This window comes from Elgaria multicarinata, chromosome 19 (assembly GCF_023053635.1).
Source record: "Elgaria multicarinata webbii isolate HBS135686 ecotype San Diego chromosome 19, rElgMul1.1.pri, whole genome shotgun sequence".
NCBI lineage: Eukaryota > Metazoa > Chordata > Lepidosauria > Squamata > Anguidae > Elgaria > Elgaria multicarinata.
In genome coordinates, this window is record NC_086189.1 from 6,894,975 (window position 1) to 6,914,458 (window position 19,484).

At 46.4% G+C, this 19,484-nt stretch overlaps 1 protein-coding gene across 3 annotated transcripts in view; it reads left to right on the plus strand.

Annotated features, from left to right (window-relative positions):
* The first annotated feature begins 488 nt into the window (after positions 1 to 488).
* STRBP (spermatid perinuclear RNA binding protein) overlaps positions 489 to 19,484 on the plus strand; it is a 115,568-nt gene continuing 96,572 nt past the window's right edge. The window contains exon 1 of one of the 3 annotated variants that reach the window (XM_063144897.1): positions 489 to 568. The gene's annotated coding sequence lies outside the window, so the exon portion shown is untranslated. Of the gene's footprint in view, positions 569 to 4,615; positions 4,686 to 19,484 lie in introns of those variants that run through there. The other 2 variants (XM_063144896.1, XM_063144898.1) reach the window with 2 other exon arrangements.

Consider the following 19,484-nt stretch of genomic DNA (forward strand, 5'->3'; position numbering starts at 1 on the left):
TCTGCGTAAGGACGCCCCTCAGGTGCAGCGCTTCGGGGCCTCCCTCCCACAGGAACGCTGAGGAGAAATTGACATTTTGTATGTGTGGAGTGGGGAGAGATCTCGCTCTCTTCGCTCTTCCCCCGCATTACACTGTGTCAGAGTTACGGATTCTCCGCAAACCCTGCGAAGCGGGGGTTCCTCCGAAAAGGTAAACCGAGACGCCGAGCTACGTAACTTGCGTAAGGAGGGAAGCCGGCACAGGTAGGAGGGCGGCGGGCACCTTACGCCAACTGCGTTGGCGGCGGCTTGTCCGGCGGCGACGTCGGGCAGGGGGCGATGAATCCTGCGCTACGCCACTTACTTGGCGGGCTGCGCCGGTGGCGTAAGGCGGCTTTGCCTGCCTCTCTCAGGTGCAGGGAAGGAGGGAGGGGGCGGGCTCACCGTTGCCCGGCAGCCCTGGTCCGGGCCCAGCCTATGGGGGCGCTGGGCGCTGTCACGTGGTCCCGGAGCCCCCGAAAGCTGTCTGCTGCGGAGCTGCAAGAGCCGGGACGGAGCCGGGACGGGGCCGGGGGCTGCGCGGAGGCGGGTAAGGACCCCTCCCCCGAGTGGGGAGAGGGGCTTGGATGCCGGGGATGCCAGGCCGGGAGCGGGCAGAAGGGGCTGGAGGAGGCGGGGCCCGTGCATTCTTGGGGGAAGCGTGCAAGATGGGGAAGGAGGGGGGCGGTGCAATGGGGAGGGCGAAAGGGGCTCGATCCTCGGCGTGGGGGAGGGCGAGGGGTGTTGTTGACGAGGGGGAGGGGCGCACGGGGCCAGGCAATGCAGGGCTGCGATCCTAACACACGCACGCATGGGGGGGGTAAGCCCCCGCGGGGTACAGGCGGGTTTAATCCCGAGTAAATATGCCGGTCGGATCCCGCGTGGAAAGCAGCGGCGGGGGATGGGGGTCTTTCCGGGCTGGAGTTGTGGTGGTGGAAAGGGGGTCCGAGGCAAGGAGAGGTTGTAGCAGAAGCAGCAGCAGTGGGGGGGGGTGTTTGGGGGCTGGAGGAGCCGAAACAAAAAGGGGCTCTGGGGCTAAACACAAAACGTGGTGGTGGGGGCGGGATCTTGGGAGGAGGTGGCTGGGATCTGCGTGCCAGGGGGTCTGGAAGTGGTTTGCGGGGCTGCAAAGAGGTAGAGATGGTGGGTGCTCGCCTGGGGCAGTGGTAGGCTGGCCCTGGGGCGGGAGAGGAAGGCGGTGCAGAGGGACGAAGGCTGCCTGCTGATGTTTGGACTTCGATTTCCATCAGCCCCAGTCTGCATGGCTAATGGTCAGGAAAGCTGGTGGTTGTGGTCCAATACTTCTGGAGGGAGGCTGGTTTAGGGGCAGGGGAGCTGGTTAGGGGGCAGTGCAAGGGAGCAGAAAGAGGGTGTGTCACCAGTGCCTGGGGGTGGCAGGTGGGATTGGGGGAGCTGAAAGGTGGTACTTTGAGGTTGGGGCAGGTGACTGTTGGGGGGACTGGCTAAGGAGGAAGCCCTGATTGGGGAGGGGAAGGGGGCTCCCTGGTGCAGCCAAGGAAGAGCTAGTTGATTGGGTAAGACTATGTGTGAATTTGGGGTGCTGAGGAATGAGAGAGTTGGGCCCAGTGTTTTGGACCTAATCAGTTGCTCCTGAGTTGTGCCCCATAAAAGAAACAATCCATAAAATAGAAAGCCCATTGGGCACCTCCTTGAGACATGGGTCATTTGCATCTTTACCACCATGTTGGATCAGGATAGCCAAAGGCTGGATTTCCCACGTCGTCTCAATTCATGTGTACTGCTCAAGTGGAGTTATTTATCATTCCTGAATTTTTCTAATGGTGCGGTTGCGAATGCAGAACAGGGAGAGGTGGGGGTGGTCCCGTATGAATTTCAGTGGTATGGCATGGTGTGCAAGCCTTTGTGTAACACAGGAGTCACTCTCAGGCTAGATTTTTTTTTTCAGGGGGAACAATCTATACCGGTTTATATATATAAAAGCTGTTTACGATATAAAATCATGATAAAATACTATAAAGCAGTGATAAAAAAATACTTTCAGTTAAAATAACTAGGGGTAGCTGACAATACTAGCAGCCAGGGAAATGCTTGGGCGAACACTCCATGCTGAAAGCCTGTCTGAACTCCCTGGGAAGACTATACCACATGATGGGCACCCCATTTGAGAAGGCCTTCCTCCACACCACGGCCAAATGAGCTTCAGTAAACCGTGGTATGGTCAGCAAGCTCTCCCCCACAGAACATAAAGATTGAGGCAGCCTATAAAGAAGAAGATGGTTTCTAAGATAATCTGGACCTGAACTGATACCTTACATGGGAAACAGAAGCATATCATGTTCTCTTCCCCCCCACTTCACTTTTTTGAAATCCAAATGGAGGATGATTAGTAGCTTTTTTTTGTGAAAGGTTGTTATATATTTTTTGGTAAAACCACATTCAACATCAGTATGAGTTGCTTGCTTACATCCGGCATTTCGACTTCTAACCATTCCAAATAATAGTATTACTTTTGCTTGTTTTAGTGTGGCTTCATCTTGGCTCTTAAGGTTTTGATTCACTTGCGGTGTGGATGTGGTCTTTGAAGGAAAGACCCGTGGCTTTGTAGAGGTTAGGTGTGCAAACTTTCCGGGAGAAACTATGCTCAAGGGGATAAGGGACGGAGTTGTGGTGAAAGTGAACTGCCCAATTCTTTGTACACCAATGGGTTTAGATAGTGTGGCAGTGAATTTGCCATGCAGTTATCTCTCTCCAAATCAGAGAGACGCAGCACTGCCTTTTCCAAATGGGTTCAGTATCTTCAAGTGTTCTTTAATAAATGGAGAGAAAGATTAAGAGGGTCGTTAAGGGCAGAGTTTAGACAGGAGCGTTTCTCGCTGCCCCTCACCCCAGCTATCAAAATTCAGCCTCTGTGCAGCTGGCATGGCGTATCATATTGTTTCTCAGGCTGACCTGATTTTTCCAAAAATGAAGCATCTGCACTTCCTGGTGGCTTCTGAACACTCTGTGCTCTGCCTGAGCAGCAGTTCCAAATTTGGTGGCGGTCCTCTGCGCAGTCTTTAATTGCAAACGTTCATGCTTTGCTTTTGCTTCCTTCTCTGTTTCTCTGGATTTGCTGCCTCCTGGTTATTGTTAATCATTAAACCCAACATTTGAAGTGGACTGTTGGGGAAGAAGATGGCATAATATAATGAAAAGCGCCAGCATTTTGGTACCTGTCCCCTGATTTGCCATGTTGTACATCCACTGCCCCCCCCCACCGACCTCATGAGATGATCTGCCCCAAAGAACTTACAGTCAGACTAAATTTTCCTTCAGAGTTACCAGCTGGAGGTAACTTCTAGCTAAGCCTTGGTGGATCTGATTATGTTCATATTTATATCTGCGATTGCTTGATTGTTTGGCTTTAGTGAAATGTGTTAAAACAAGGAAGCATTATCTGAAACATGTTCTTCGAACTGCCCTCATGCATTTTATTGGAGAACTACCAATATCATGATTTTAGAAACATTTTCGTTTAAATTAATACACACATATTTATTTACTACTGCAGAAAAGACAGTTTTTTGTTTGGTTTTTAAAATTAAACATATTGGTCTCCCCCCCCCCCCCTTGTCGTTCTTTGAAGTACTCTTCTTTCTGTGAGTCTTCATGTAAGTCATAGTGGGGAATGCGTGGCTCTCCAGATGTTAATGGAAGGCTGCTCCCATCATTTCTCACCTGATGGGGGATGTGTGATGTCTGGAGGGTCACACGTTTCCCATCCATAATCTAAATAATGTATTTTTGGTTATCAATCATCTAGTACAGCTGTCCCAAATTGGCAGCCTCCAGAGATTTGGACTAGAACACCTATTATCCCCAGCCAGCATGGTCTGGGATGATGGGCATTCTAGCCCAACGCCTTCTGGAGGGCACCAAGTTGGAGAAGGCTGCCCTCATATTTTCTGTTTTTTAAAAGGGTCTCCTCCCCCCCCCTCAAAAAAAACCCTTGAACACTGAGTTCCTAAAATGGCTGGAAATTTTCTGAAACCTGCCTTGAAGTTGCATCTCTTCGACTTGGACACACTGCCCTTTAATCCCAGATGTTTGGACAGGTTTATAGTTTTTCTTTGGGGAGGAAAACGCACTTTGCCTATGCTCAGAGGCTCTGGCATGGGGGCGGGGTTGGATGAGGAGAACAGAGTACTTGAAGGGAATGATTTATCTTTAACTTATTTTATTACATCTAACATTTCACATGTTCTCCCAAGGAGCTCGAGTGATATACATGGACCTGGGGGTGGGGAAACCCATTTTTGTCCTCACAACAACCCCATGAATTGAATTCAGCTAAGATAGTGTGACCAGCACAGATATTTCCTAATGGATTTCGTGGCACAACGGTGATGTGAACCTTGGACTACTCTGTCCAGGTCCATCGCTCTATGCGCTGTCGCACAATTTTCAGGCAAACTTTCTGATTTAGTTCTTGGAAGATTGACAGGCTAGAGAGGAATAGAACAAACTGAAGGAAAATCTCCAGTTTGGAGTTGCTGTTTTTTTAAAAAAAATGTTTCCTCCTGCAAAGTAAGAGGAATTTCTGAGAGTGTAAAAAGAGGCTATGCAATCAGGACTTTTGTGAGAAATCCTTTAGAAACTCCCTGCGGTGTGGAAATGGCTGCTTGCACCACCTGGTGACTTTGAAGGTAAGAGACATGTCCCTTTAAGAGGGCTGAAAAGACAAGATGGAGTGTTTTGGTTTGGAGGCCTGTCAGACAGATGGTACTTAGGAGAACAGGTAAAACTGCAGGATTTGTAGTTACATTTTTCAAAGAAAAGGTATCCAAATAATCCCTAAACAATCCTATTCAGGGTTGTATGGAGACCTCACTTAAAACAGCAACGCTGGGCTTTCTTCCCCCAAGCAGTGAAATACCCACTGTGTGTGCACTCAAAAGGGCTCCTGTTTGCTCTGGAACCTTGCTGGCTTTTTGCCACTGTGAAAGGATAAAAGCGATGGATAGGAGATGGTTTCGATTGGTCTTCATTGTATTTTGAAAACTCCTGGCTTCATCACCATTGATCTTTGCCTACAAGGTGGTGATTCTAGTATCTTCATCCGAAGCAGCTTTCGGTTGCTGTGGAGCCTTTCGCAGGTTTTTGCGTTGCACAGAGTTCCTCGCTGACTAGAACCAAAATATGCCTTGTTTTCAGCTCCCTAGAGCAGAGGTAGGGGAAATATTTGTTTTTCTATCAAGGGTCATTAACCCACCAGGAATAATCAATTGGGGGCATACCTGGTTATTAATTAATGGGATTGTGTGGATTGATTCATTTTGTGTTACACATTCCTTGATGGCCCTTCCCAGGGTGCCGGGGGGGGGGGGGAGAAGGGGAACTTTTCTGGTGATGCCCAGAGGCCAGATGAAAATAAGTGGAGGTGGGGATCAGATGCCCTTTGGGCCAGAAATTCCCCATGTGTCATCTGGAGCTGGGTGCCAAATGGCTGAGTTCCATTGTGCAGAAGCTCTTGGGGGCGGCATTCTAGTGGTGGGCAAGTCTAAAAGCAAAAAGGGCAGGCCGGAGGCAAATACCAGCATATTTTAGCTTGAAACTCCTGCCAGTAGCTAAGAACATAAGAAGAGCCACGGTGGGTCGCACCAAGGCTCCATCTAATCCAGCATTCTGTTCAGCACTGTGTCCAGCTTGTAGCTTCCTGGTCGACAGCTGGTTGGCCGCTGTGTGAACCAAGTGCTGGGCTAAATGGACTCTTGGTTTGATCCAGCATAGCTCTTCTCATGTTCTGTCTCTAACAACAGAAAGCCAGGTGTCCTGGACACGTCGTAAGCAGGCCCTGATGGAGCTAGTCCTTGCCTGCCTCTCAGCCTGGAGCTGTACATGCAGAACGACATCAGCGGTGAACACGTTTGGTTGAAAGGCAAGATACAAATATTGTAAATAAATAAGGAAGCATGGTTTAATGCAGCCTTCTCCAACACGGTTCCTTCCAAATATTTGTTTTGGAGTTTGGGTCTGTCCCTCCCTGCCTTGAGGCTTACAGTCTAAATTTAAGACGTGCTACACACAAGGAATGAGGGCGGAGGATATATAAGTGTAAAAAAAGTGGGGGGGGGAGGCTTTTTGAAGTGCTGGGGATGGCAGCAGTTGACTTCCTCTCTTGATTTCTGAGCAGCTGGTTCTAATGGCCTTTGTGAGAGGAAGTCCAAACATCTGGAAGGCTGGTGTATGGCCAGAGTGGGGACTGATAACTTGACTACAGGTGATGGCCTCCCAGGTAGCTTGTGTGGAAGGGGGTGGCTGGTCCCCACCCCACTGTTCCGCAGCAGGAGGGACTTCACCGATCAATATCTTTCTTTTATTCCGTTTTATTGACAGACAAAAAAAGATTTTGCAAGCAGGGCAGTTGTTGTCTCTGAACTTTATTCCATAGCTTTGAGAAACATCCGGTGCTTATATTGGTTTGAAGAATTAATAGCTGGTGTTTATGTTTATTTCTTTATATAGCACCGTTTGTGGGTATGGCTCTTCATGTGAAAGAAGAGCTGTAGCTAGGGATATGCAGATTCTGCTAAAATCCGTTCTGTCTGCACTTCATGGACTGTCACGTGCCTGTCGTCCCGCTCATTGGCAGAATTGGATTTTTCCCAGTTTCCCCAATTTGCAAAAATGCACAAATCCCCCCCCAAATGCACATTTTTATCCTGTAGCCTATGGGGGAAATTCATGTTTCAGCTGGTGTGTTTTTTTTCATTATTGTTTACGTATTTTTCTATGACTGAATTTGTGTAAAATTCCAGAAAGTGAAAAGAACAGTCTGCAAGTCTACGGAGTTCATGCAACTGGGAGAAAACCAGTACGCTGCAGGTCAGATTCACAGAAATCTGAAGTCATTTGATTCTGTTGTGGATAATCTCCCACATCCCTAGCTATTGCTCACTGGTAGAATATCTACTTTGTAGGCAAAACATCGCAGGTTCAACCCCCAACGCCTCCAAATGGGGCTGTGAAAGACTTCTGGCTGGAAATAATAAATAATATATTTATTTATTACCCGCCTCTCCCTCTGGATCAAGGCGGGGAACAACACTAAATAAAATACAATACATATTTTATTTAAGAAACCCTAAAGAGCTGCTGCTGGTCAGTACAGACCAGCTTTCTCCAATCCAGTGACCTCCTGATGGACTGCAGTACTACTGCCATCATCCCTAGGCAGCACAGGTGATGGGATTTGTAGTCCAAATGCATCTGGAGGGTGTCAGGCTGGGGATGACTGCTGTAAATAAATCTAACGTAGCTGGACAGGGATTCTGTCTTGGTATAACGCAGCGTCCTCTTTTTACACAGAACTGATTTGACAGATTCCTCCAGCCCAAGGGGTTTCCCAACCAAAAGTAGACACGGGGGAGATAACAGAGGAAGGGGAGAGAAATCCAGGTGGAGGTGAACAGAAGAATATGTGATGATTGTTTCTTTGTTACAATAGGATATTGGGTCTAATCCAGCCCCCAACTAGGAACCCTCCTGAGGAGTTGGAGCAGACAAGCTGGGGCGTGTTCAGAGGAGGGCAACCAGGATGATCAGGGGTCTGGAAACAAAGCCCAATGAGGAGAGACTGAAAGAACTGGGCATGTTGAGCCTGGAGAAGAGAAGATTGAGGGGAGACATGATAGCACTCTTCAAATACTTAAAAGGTTGTCACACAGAGGAGGGCCAGGATCTCTTCTCGATCCTCCCAGAGTGCAGGACACAGAATAACGGGCTCAAGTTACAGGAAGCCAGATTCTGGCTGGACATCAGGAAAAACGTCCTGACTGTTAGAGCAGTATGACAATGGAATCAGTTACCTAGGGAGGTTGTGGGCTCTCCCACATTGGAGGCCTTCAAGAGGCAGCTGGACAAGCATCTGTCAGGGATGCTTTAGGGTGGATTCCTGCATTGAGCAGGGGGTTGGACTCAATGGCCTTCTATGATTCTATGCTGGGTGGGGATAATGGGAGTTGTAGTCCAACACCTATGGAAGGCACCAGGTTGGGGAAGACTGGGTTAGGGTGTTGTTCCAAAGACAAAAGTTCATACAGCACACCTTGAATGTTTAGAGCAATTCAAGTACGTTAGGTTTGTCTTCCTAACAACAGTCCCGTAAAGTAGTTCAGTATTATTCAGTTGTGAGGCTGAGAGAAGACTCCAGTGTGTGCATATCTTGCTTCACTTCTCCCCACTTCCGCTGTCTTGAGTGTCACATGGGGTAGACCTATATTTTTAGTGCTCAATCCTATATGCTTGCTTAGGCGGAAAAAAACTCCTACAACTCCCAGCCTTCCCCAGCCGGTCATATGGCTGCTGGAAAGTATCTACCCTGCCTCGACCTACCTTCACCTATCCCTGGTGTGGAGGGTTAACCTCTGTGTTTCTTCTCCTGTGCTCAGTTATATGTGGAGAAGCTTTAAAAGTTTTCATGCTGCCAGGTGCAGGGATGCACAAGGTCAAGTTCAGCTGTGCAGTATTATTTATTCTTTTGCTATCTTTTTCAGTGTAAGCTTGTGTTTTACTGAAACACTGCAGAATGGTGGTGTAGTGGCTAAAGTGTCAGACTGGGAGTCAGGAGGTCTGGGTTCTAGTCCCCACTTGACCATGGAAGCTCACTGGGTGACTTTGGACCAGTCACAGACTCTCAGCCCAACCTACCTCACAGGGTTGTTGTTGTGAGGATAAAAATGGAGCGGAGGAGGAAGAGGATTATGTTTGCCGCCTTGGGTAAAGGCGGGATATAAATGCAATAAATAAAATAATAAATAAATTTGTTGTCAGGGGCTTGTAAAATGTCAGCCCATGCTTAAGAATTGGGTCTCATGATGTGCCGCTGTTTTGTGCATCTAAACACACAATACAGTTACTCTTAGCTTCCATTTGAGCCACTGTCGTTCTAAAGGAGGTTTATTGTAGCTTCTGAGTAACTCTGCTCTATATGTATAACTGTTCTTTCCTCCTCTCTCGTGTCGTCCTCCATTTTTGAAATTCATATTGTAAGCTCTTTGGGGCAGAGAGCTGCTTTTTTTTTGGCCTATGTTACTGTGTAAAGCACCATCTAAGAACATAAGCAGATCCATGTTGAATCAGATGAAAGGCTCATCTAATCCAGAATTCTTTTTCTATAGTGGCCAACCAGAAGCCCCCAATGGGGGAATCACACAGGCAGAACACGAGCACAACAGAACGCCCCCCCCCCCGCCAGCAGCTGTTCCCCAGCATACCTGAGAGAGACCACCTCCTTAATCAATCTGCCCCATCACTGAGGTCAACAGATGGGGTGCTCCTGGTGGTTCCACATGGACTTGTGGCCCAGCTGGAGTCCACCTGGATCAGAGCTTTCAACATGGTGGCCCCCTTTCTGTGGAACTCCTTGCCTTTGAAAGTTAGGCAGGCACCAATGTTGTATTCTGGTGGTTGTTTTCTACTTTTAATATGTTGTTTTATTCCTTTTATCTTTTATTGCTCACCACTCCGGGATCTGTTTAGATATGGAGTGGTATATAAAAGCTGTAAATAAATAAATGAACTGGTATTGAGAGGCGCACTACCTCTCATCCTGGAGGCAATGTATCATCCATTATGGCTAGTAGCCACTGATGGCCTTATCCTCCATAAATTTGTTTAATCCTCTTTTAAAGCTATCTTGGTTACTTCTTACCGTAGCTCTTTTCTACATCACTACATCTTGCATTAGCCGGTTTCATTGCTTAACTCTGCCCTGTGTGAAGGAGTCATAGAATCATAGAATAGTAGAGTTGGAAGGGGCCTATAAGGCCATCAAGTCCAACCCCCTGCTCAATGCAGGAATCCACCTTAAAGCATCCCTGGCAGATGCTTGTCCAGCTGCCTCTTGAAGGCCTTTAGTGTGGGAGAGCCCACAACCTCCCTAGGTAACTGGTTCCATTGCTGTACTGCTCTGTCTGGAAGTTTTTCCTGATGTCCAGCTGGAATCTGGCTTCCTGTCAGTCCTTCCTTTTATCTGTCCTGAATCTCTGACCAATCAGCGTTGTGGGATGACCCTGTTGGGTTCCAGTATGAGAGGGCGGGGAAATCCACCTTCACTATTCACTTCCTCATACCGTGCATGGTTTTGTATACCTCATCTCTCTCTGGACTCACCCTTTCTCCAAGCTAAACAATCACATATGTTGTAACCTTTCCTCAAAGGAGAGTTGCCTCGGCCCTTTGATCATTTTGTTTCCCCTTTTCTGCATCTTTCCCAGCTCTACAGTATCATTTTTGTAAAGTGTGTTGACCAGAACTGTACATCATTTATTCCAAGTATGACTGTGCCATAGATTTGTGTACCCATTAATGTCCCTTCTTAAACTACGAAATTGGCTTCTGCTTTGCTCTCAACGCCCACTTTCTTTCCCTGTGCAGGATGAGATCTAAATGTTTCTTGCTGGCGACGATGACTTTCCCAGCCCACCCTCATTCTTTTCTTCGCTCCTGGGGGGTGTTAACCTTTTCCTACTCCTGGCTGAAAATATTACCTTCAGTTGGAATAAATTCTGTGTTCAGGGTATGGTTGCAGGCATCTGGATTGCACAGAACTCTTCTTCATTCCTTCATGTTTGAAGAATAACGCTTTGCATGTTAGAAGTTTGCAACCCTATTGATGCCATTTGTGTCCCTCCAACCCACCCTTCCTCTGAGAGCACCTTCAGAACCATTTTGTGTCCTTTTGGGCCAGTGTATCTCTGTGCCTCTTTCTCCTGGTGGGACGAGAGCTGTGCTGTAGGCGTCTAAATAAAGACCACATATCTCCTCCGATGCTCAGATAAGGGCATTAAATGCTGACAGGCAAAGAGGTAGGTGTGGGTTTACACTTGCTTAAAATACTAGCATGGATCAGACTGACTTCCATATGTTAGGGAGAATTTTGCGTCTTCTAACGGAAACGGCAGCTCTTTCCCCTCCGATCCATACCAAAGCGTTGCAGTTCACATAACTACTTTTGCTGCCTATTCCTGGCCCCTTGTTCTGTATCTTTTCCAGGGATCTCAGAGGCATTTTCCTCCCTTCCTCATTCAAAAGGTGAAATATTAAAGAGCTTGAGAGAAACATATCCCTGTAGGGACATTGGGTTTTATGTTCTTTTCTTCCTTCCTTTCTTTTTTGGGTGAGCCTTATGCAAGGTTTTGCAAACTTAATCATTCTTTTTATAGCAGTATCGCTTAAAAGAAGCACCCACACGTTTTCCACACTGCTGTAGAACCAACTGTGCTTGGAGGCTTGTCTTTGTGGAGGTGGCAGAAAGAGAGAGGGAGGGCGAATAGGAAAAGGAGCAGAGAAATGGCCCGTGTTGCCGGAACGCTGCTCGGGCCAGAAAAGAAGTCATTTGAGATGCTGCTTAGTGGTAGCCAGGCATCTGGTAAGGTACTTAGCAGGGCTTACAGACGGCACTTTCCCTATAGGCATCCCCTCCTCCCGCCCTCCAGTCTGGGTCTCTGTAAAAGTTCTTGCACAGAAGAGATTAGAAGACCATCACCCTGCCTACTTGACGGCAGACATCGCTTACTAGGTGGCAGCCTTCCCCAACCCGGAGCCCTCCAGTTGCATGCAACTCCTATCAACCCCGTGGCCATTGGCTGGGGATGACGGGCAGTGTAGTCCAATGCAACTCGTGGGCAAGGGGTTGTGGGATGGAGCAAGGTAGAGGGAGCATTTGCCAGGGTAATGGGTGGCTTCCGTCCCCCACGCACACTGCAAAAAGACACCCCACCCCACAATACGGCTATGTATTGTGTTTTATGTTCTTTGCTCTAATAATTGCTTCACACTCATTCAGCAAATCTTATGGGTCCCTGTCGTATTCCTCTTTGGCCCACCCCCAGCTAGTAATGAGTGGCATTTGAGGAGCTGGTACAGGTCTTGCGTCAGCTGTGAAGTCTCCAAACAGCCTCAAGCAACCTACTATTTTGTTAGCTAAAGCATGTTCTCCAGTTATCCTCTTCCTCTCTCTCTCTCTCTCTCTCTCTCTCACACACTCACTCACACACACACACACACACAGGTGTGGTGAACAATACTGGCTTACCATAGAAGGTTGTTGTATAGCCTATTGTCATAACATAAGTGAAATGCTTTGAGCATTCTAAAAGTCCATGTAATTAACTAATAATAGACCTGTTCAGACAACATGCTAAGCCATGATTAGGCTGCTAACCCTTTTGCAGCAAATGGCTACTGAGCATGTATACACCGTGGTTATTTAGACACCGTGGTTAGGAATGGTTCACACTACATGCTAAGCCATAATATTTAGCTCGAAAGTGCTTAATTTTCTTTGTTCGCCCCCAGATTGTGGAACGGCCTGCCGGAGGTGATTCGTAAAATTAACTCTCTGTGTGATTTTAAGGCAGCTTTAAAGACAAGCCTTTTCCGGCAGGCCTATCAAGATCAATGTTAAATCAAGAATTTTTAAGATGTATTGATTCCTGTTCTAATGTTGTTCCCCGCCTCGATCCAAAGGGAGAGGCGGGTAACAAATAAATGTATTATTATTATCCGTGGCTTAGCATGTAGTCTGAACACGATTAATAATGCTAATGCTACCACAACTAATAATAATAATAATAATGCTATTAATAAAATTAAATAAGAACTAACATAGGAATAGTACTTTCAAACACTTAAAGTGGTCCAAATGCACTTTCTAGTTGCAATCCATACAACAGCCCCGCAAGCCTTTGTTTCGGCTTTTCCCCAACCAGGAGCTATCTTTGTACCAACTTAATGAAGCTATTGTTTGTGTGTGTGTGTGGTTTTTGTTTATTTGTTTCTTTTCTTTTGTAAACCACTTGTTTCAAATGAGAAGCTGTATATAAATATTGCTAATAAAAAATAAATAAGGTAAGTCAGTATTATTATCGCCCATATTGGACATGGAGGTGAAGCTGAGGCTGACAAGCAAGCCAAAATTTGAGCAGGGGACTTCCTGATTCGTAGCTCAGTCTTTTGGCCACTGTGCTGTGCTTACTCATCCTAAGTGTTGTTGCACTTGTTATTACCTGGTTGGATTGACACCTTGGAATTTGCGATATCCTCCCAGCCTTGGGAAACTCTGTTACTGCTTACTGTAGTTTTTCTTCAACCTGGTGCCCTCCAGATTCACATCATTCCCAGCGAGCAATGGCTGGTATATACACACCCAGTCTTTCTCTCCTTTGTATATATGTCTTCTATTTATTTAAATCATTTATGCGCCACTTCTCCTGTTGTTCAAAGCAGCTAGCAAAATCAATTAAAGCGAAGCACGAGTATAAAACTCCTCAAAGTATGCAGTGATGGAAATTTCCCTTATTTTATTTCTTTTTCCCTCCGAGCTCTTGTTCACCTTTAGATTTCCTGCTCCAGTCTTTGCAAAGCTGTTCCACCTTTCTCCGTGAGCAGTAGCGCTCCATGCTCTGTCTGGGGCGGGAAGGTGCTTTGCTTCTGTACTGTTCACACTGCCGCTTTCTGCGAAGACTTCACTGTTGCCCGTTCCTCTCTGGTTTCTTCTTCCTTCCTATGCTGAGAAGGATGTGTAGCAGCTGTCCAATTCCCCCTCGCCCCTTGCAGTTGGGAGGATGGTAGCCTTTGAAAAGGACGCTCCAGCCAAAAAAAATTCTGCTCGAGAGGGTGGAACTAGCTGTTGCTGTTTCGGACTCTTGAATTCCTAGATCCTGCTGTGTTTCCAAATTGGCAGATCTGGGGTTAGCCAAAAGCGATCGCGTGGCCCGTTCACTTTTCATTGCTTTCCTGCCTGATCGTGCTAATAAAGACCAGGGGTGATTGCAACTTCTGTTGTGTATGTCCCGGTTGATTCACGCCTCTTTGCGGTAGGTCTTTTTGTTCTTTCGTAACTTGTCAGAGAACGTGTGTGTGTGTTTGTGTGTTTGCACGCATGCCTTCCTTGAGAAAAGCGACTCGTTCCAGGGGTCTCTGCTTGCAAAAACCGCCTCCCAGCGAAATCCACTGGTTCATTCATTTTGGGAGTTCTCCTCCACCTCCTTCCAATTCTTGACTGTTAGCTGTTTTCTCTGTGTGGGGAATGATTTAGAGCAGATCTTATATGTTGTGGTTTTGGCTTGCTTAGTCATAAAGAGCCTCAAGACGCTGCTAATGATTGACATAACAAAATGTAAATTATATGCTGTTTTACTAGGCACTAATTCATCCGACTTGAGGTTTATATGTCAGGAAGGCTCAATGCTGCTCATTGTGGTGGCTTCTCTTCTTGATGTGCCATTTTCTGTGGAAAAAACGTTTATATTAAATTGTGTATTTTTAAAGGCGGGACAGTGAGGAAAAACATGTGCCATTTAAGTATTAATTTTTTTCCATTGTGAGGTTTTGAGTTTGTGTGTGTGTCTTTTCATTCTAAATGTAATTTAAGGGAGCTTTGGGCTAGTTTCCTTTGCTAGGGATATATGAAGTCATTAACTTGGCAGTTGTTAAGATACATAAGAACATCTTTTCTGGATTGGACCAAAGATCCATGTACATATTCTGTATACAAAAAGGTGTACCCTGCTGTCCCCATCAAAAAATAAAGGAATGACTCAAAGTGGCTTACAAAATATAAAAGCAGATATTAAAAATAATAATTCGTCATAAAAACACAATACCAGACTAAAACCAGCATCAAGACAAAAAACCAGAGAGCCAAAAAAATGTATCTACCAATAAATATCAACCAATAAATAACCTATGGCTGCGAGAGTTGGACCATAAAGAAAGCTGAGCGAAGGAAGATAGATGCTTTTGAACTGTGTTGGAGGAAGATTCTAAGAGTGCCTTGGACCGCAAGAAGATCAAACCAGTCCATACTCCAGGAAATAAAGCCAGACTGCTCACTTGAGGGAATGGTATTAAAGGCAAAACAGAAGTACTTTGGCCACATCATGAGAAGACAGGACACCCTGGAGAAGAGGCTGATGCTAGGGAAAGTGGAAGGCAAAAGGAAGAGGGGCCGACCAAGGGCAAGATGGATGGAGGATATTCTGGAGGTGACGGACTCGACCTTGGGGGAGCTGGGGGTGGCAACGGCCGACAGAAAGCTCTGGCATGGGCTGGTCCATGAAGTCATGAAGAGGAAGCGATTGAACGAATAAACAACAACCAATAAATTAAGTAACAACAGGATTGAACTCTTGCTTTAAAAGATACATCTTCCATTGCCAGTGGAACACAGATAAGATTATCTGTAGTAGTAGCAATATTAATAACAATAACAGCAACAACCTAACCTCTTGGAGCAGGGAGTTCCACATATGAAATGTCACCAGAGAGAAAGCCCACTATACTGTCTCCAACAGTGGTCAGCCAGTTGCCTCCAGAAAACCCGCAAGCAAGTCCTGAATAAGTAGCCTTCCAGAACATCAAGCCCTGTCTACATGGACAAGGAATTCTAGGGAGTTTCCAGCACACTCTTATTGCTCTCTGTTTTACTTCTGTTTCCTGGGAATTTGGTTCTCCAACCATATCTGCTGTCAATAATCCTGTTTGGAAACACCCCCCCCCCCAACGAAGTAGATCCTGTAAACATGAAGTCTGCCTGCCCCACCTTAGAACAGGACATGACAGACTTAGGGAATCTCCTTTGTTTTGTAGAACTCCCAAGATCCTTCAATCAGAGTTAGGTGTGAAAGGTGAGAGCTTAGAATGAAAGAAACTTGAAGTCAGGAATTTCTCTTGAGTACCAGGATGAAACTGTGCCATACTAATATCCAGTCTCTTTTGTTATGCTCAGCTTTCTTCATTTCAGCAATATAATTGCGGGGTGACATTTTGTTCTTGCTACTGGTAAACAGTTGGAAGTCAGAAATCCTTTCAGATCTACTGCAAACCACCCAGAAATTTACCAGTTGATTCTGTTCTACTTCCTGCTTTAAATTTAGATACCTTGGCATTGCTCTTCTTCTTTTCTCTCTCTCCATTTTTTGGAGATTTCTTACGTGTTTATTTTGAACAGGTGGGAAAACTGGGTATAAGTATTCATTTTAATAAAGTATAAAGAAATCTTCCCTCTGGGTTAAATCCCATGTTACTTGAGCAGAATTCCACTTGCGCAACAGGGTATGCCCTGCTCTTCCTCCCCCTTGTACAGACCCCAATGCTGTTCCAGAGTGGTCCCCAAACTCTCTGGAATAACAGGCTCAAGGAAGCCAGTTTCCAGCTGGACATCAGGAAAAACTTCCTGACTGTTAGAGCAGTACGACAATGGAATCAGTTGCCTGGTGAGGTTGTGGCCTCTCCCACACTAGAGGCCTTCAAGAGGCAGCTGGACCACCATCTGTCAGGGATGCTTTAGGGTGGATTCCTGCATTGAGCAGGAGGTTAGACTCGATGGCCTTGTAGGCCCCTCCCAACTCTGCTATTCTATGATTCTATGATTCTATGAATTATTTTGGGGGCTCAGAAGTGGGGCTTCAGCAGGAAGGGGACATGTGATTGGCCAGTGGTGCCCATTCAACTTGCAGAAGGACACCACTGGATACAAAACTCTGCTGCTAACTTGCAAGGTGGTCTTAGACAATCTTCAGGATGCAATCCTATGGATGTTTAGACAGAAAAAAGTCTTACAACTCACAGCATGTCCCAGCCAGCATTACTGGCTGGGGCATGCTGGGAGTTGAAGAACGTTTTTTGGTCTAAACATACATAGGATTGCCTCTTTACTTTCTTAGCTCCCCCACATCCTGGAATAATTCAGGCCTACTTTGCAAGGTTGTTGTAAGTGTTGTGGGCAATACGCATGCTATGTTTTGGACTCTCAAAGTGCTATTACCGTCTCTGAACAGCCCTTCTTAACAAACAAAATGCCATAAATTACGTCATGGTAAGCATTCTCTGACTCGCCCTTGAATTTATAGGTGGTCTGAAGCAGCCAGATTGGCCAAACACCCCTATTAAAGCCTGCTTCCTCCATCCTGTTTGTTGGCAGCTGCAAACGAGGGCTCCGATGCAAAGCCTGGCTTTTGGCAATTCTTTGCTGCCAAACAGAACGATCGTGGTCTGTTAATTATGGGCATTGGCTTGTGTCAGGTGTGGGTGTGGGAGGATCTGGGCACTCTCTCTCACGCTGCGCTCAAGTGGTCTCTTGAGCATTCCCCAGCATGCATCGGTGATGGACGGAGGTTGCTCTCGGGTCAGTCTTTTTGGCCTCGTCCGAGCTGTGATTTAACCACAGGTCGCTGCCTGTTTGGAAGCTCCTCAGCTGCGCTGTCATATTGCCTGGGAGCTAGAGAAGTGGTTGTGTTAGCAGGAGAAGGGGAGGGAGATATTCCCTGCTACAGCTGAAATTCATGTTTGGATGGGTACGTCTAGAACTGGACACAGCAACCGCGACCTTGAAGAGTGAGGTTTAGACAGACTCTCGGTCCATCTGGGCCAGTCCTTCTGTTCCGACAGTGTCTGTCCGAGGCAGCCTCTGCCCTCCAAATGTGTTGGATTACAACACCCATCATTTCAAAGGGGCAACTCCCCAAAGCTTTGTCCGCGGGATGCAAGGGAAGGTGGTTGCACATACCCAGTCCTTAGTTGAAGTGCGTACGTCTCTGCATTTGCATAAAAGGGCTCAGCTTTTATTTATGTGTTCTGGCTAGAGACGTGGAGGCCTGGAAACCCACCCAAACCCGGAAACATTAGGAAAAGAATGGTTTCCCCCCACCCCATGCCCCCACCCCCGGAAAATTGAACAGCTTTGGCTTATGAAATATTTCCTTTTAGAATTTAAGGCAAAGTATTTATATATTGTTACCCAGCTTTTATTCCCCCCCCCCCAGAATAATTTCTAAAAGCTGCATAATAAGAACAGTTTTATAGAAAGACTAGACATGTAAAATGTCTGGACGTAATGAAGCCATGGGGGAAAATGGCTTTTTTAATCCTCTCTGGAAGATTGCCAACATCATTATTTCTTTCATACCTTATTAAAATTATTGATCTAAAGTATATTTTACTGATAAACATTTTATGGTAGTTTACCAACATGTGAATAGAGTCACCATTATGCATTCCTGACAGTAAATGTGCATTCTTGACAGTTTGGGTTTTGTTCTGTAGAGTCCTGTCTTTCAGCAGTCATTTAGTGTAGTTCTAATCTATTCAGTCTGAGTTTGGAAGGGGCCTCTAAGGCCATCTAGTCCAACCCCCCCTGATCAATGCAGGAATCCCCCTTAAAGCATCCCTGATAGATGGCTGTCCAGCTGCCTCTTCAATGCCTCTGGTGTGGGAGAGCCCATGTCCTCCCTAGGTTATTGGATCCATTGTCGTACTGCTCTAACAGTCAGGAGGTTTTTCCTGATGTCCAGCTGGAATCTGGCTTCCTGTCACTTGAGCCCATTATTCCGTTTCCTGCACTCTGGGAGGATCGAGAAGAGATCCTGGCCCTCCTCTGTGTGACAGCCTTTCAACTATTTGAAGAGTGCTCTCATGTCTCCCCTCAATCTTCTCTTCTCCAGGCTAAACATGCCCAGTTCTTTCAGTCTCTCTTCATAGGGCTTTGTTCCTTCAGCATGCCAACCATGTGAGCTCTTCCAGTGAGCTGTGGGCCCTAGAAAGGCATTGTCATGATCAGGCGTGTTCCCCTTAGTGTGGGGAACAAGGCTATCAATTGAAATCAGATTCTGAACCAGAGGAAACAGGACTAGAAATGTGCCAGCCTACACAAGAAGCAGGGGAGGAGGTTCTCCCAGGGTCTTCACCAGCCAGGGATGAATCTTCACCGGACCTTTTCAGTGAAAATGTTAACTACTCAGAGTCTGTGGGAATTGAGCAAAACTCAGAGGAGGAAGGAACTTCAGAGTTGACCAATCCCAGAGTCTGTCGCAGATTCAAATGGGCGGAGCTAAAAGTTGGCGAGAGGCAATCAGCTCAGCTAGCTTCTCGCCAAAGGCTTCTTCAGAGTTATGGGACTCAGGGGAAAGACCTTCCCTTTTGTTGAAAGGACAATTGTCTCGCTTAGCCAAGTTTTAGCCTAGAGGACAATTTCTAGAGTTTAAACTCTCTTCAGGTGGGAAGAGTTGTTTGTTTGCTTGAAGGTCTTGCACTGCATCGGGAGGGCTTGGAAGCACAACAAGCATTAACTGTGCATCATCCCTTGCTGATGGATAGCACATAGCACTTTTGCTGACATTTATTTATTATTTAAGTTTATAAACCAGCCTTCATTCTCACAATCCCAAGGCAACGTATGTAAACTCAAAAACAGATACAAATCCAAAATAACACAACGTTGTCTCTACATCTGGGGAGTGGAAGCGAAGTTGCACAGTCTCTCCCTCGCCCTCTCTGTGAGTGCCAGCGATTTCCTGCTTTTTTGAGAACTTTGATCAAGAAGCAGGCTTCCCATTAGAGCATGTACAGGATCAGCACCCAGGAGAACACAGTTACGTGCACATCTCTGTTGTGTTGCATTGCAGATTTCTGGGTCATCCCAGAACAGAGCCAACTTCAGGATA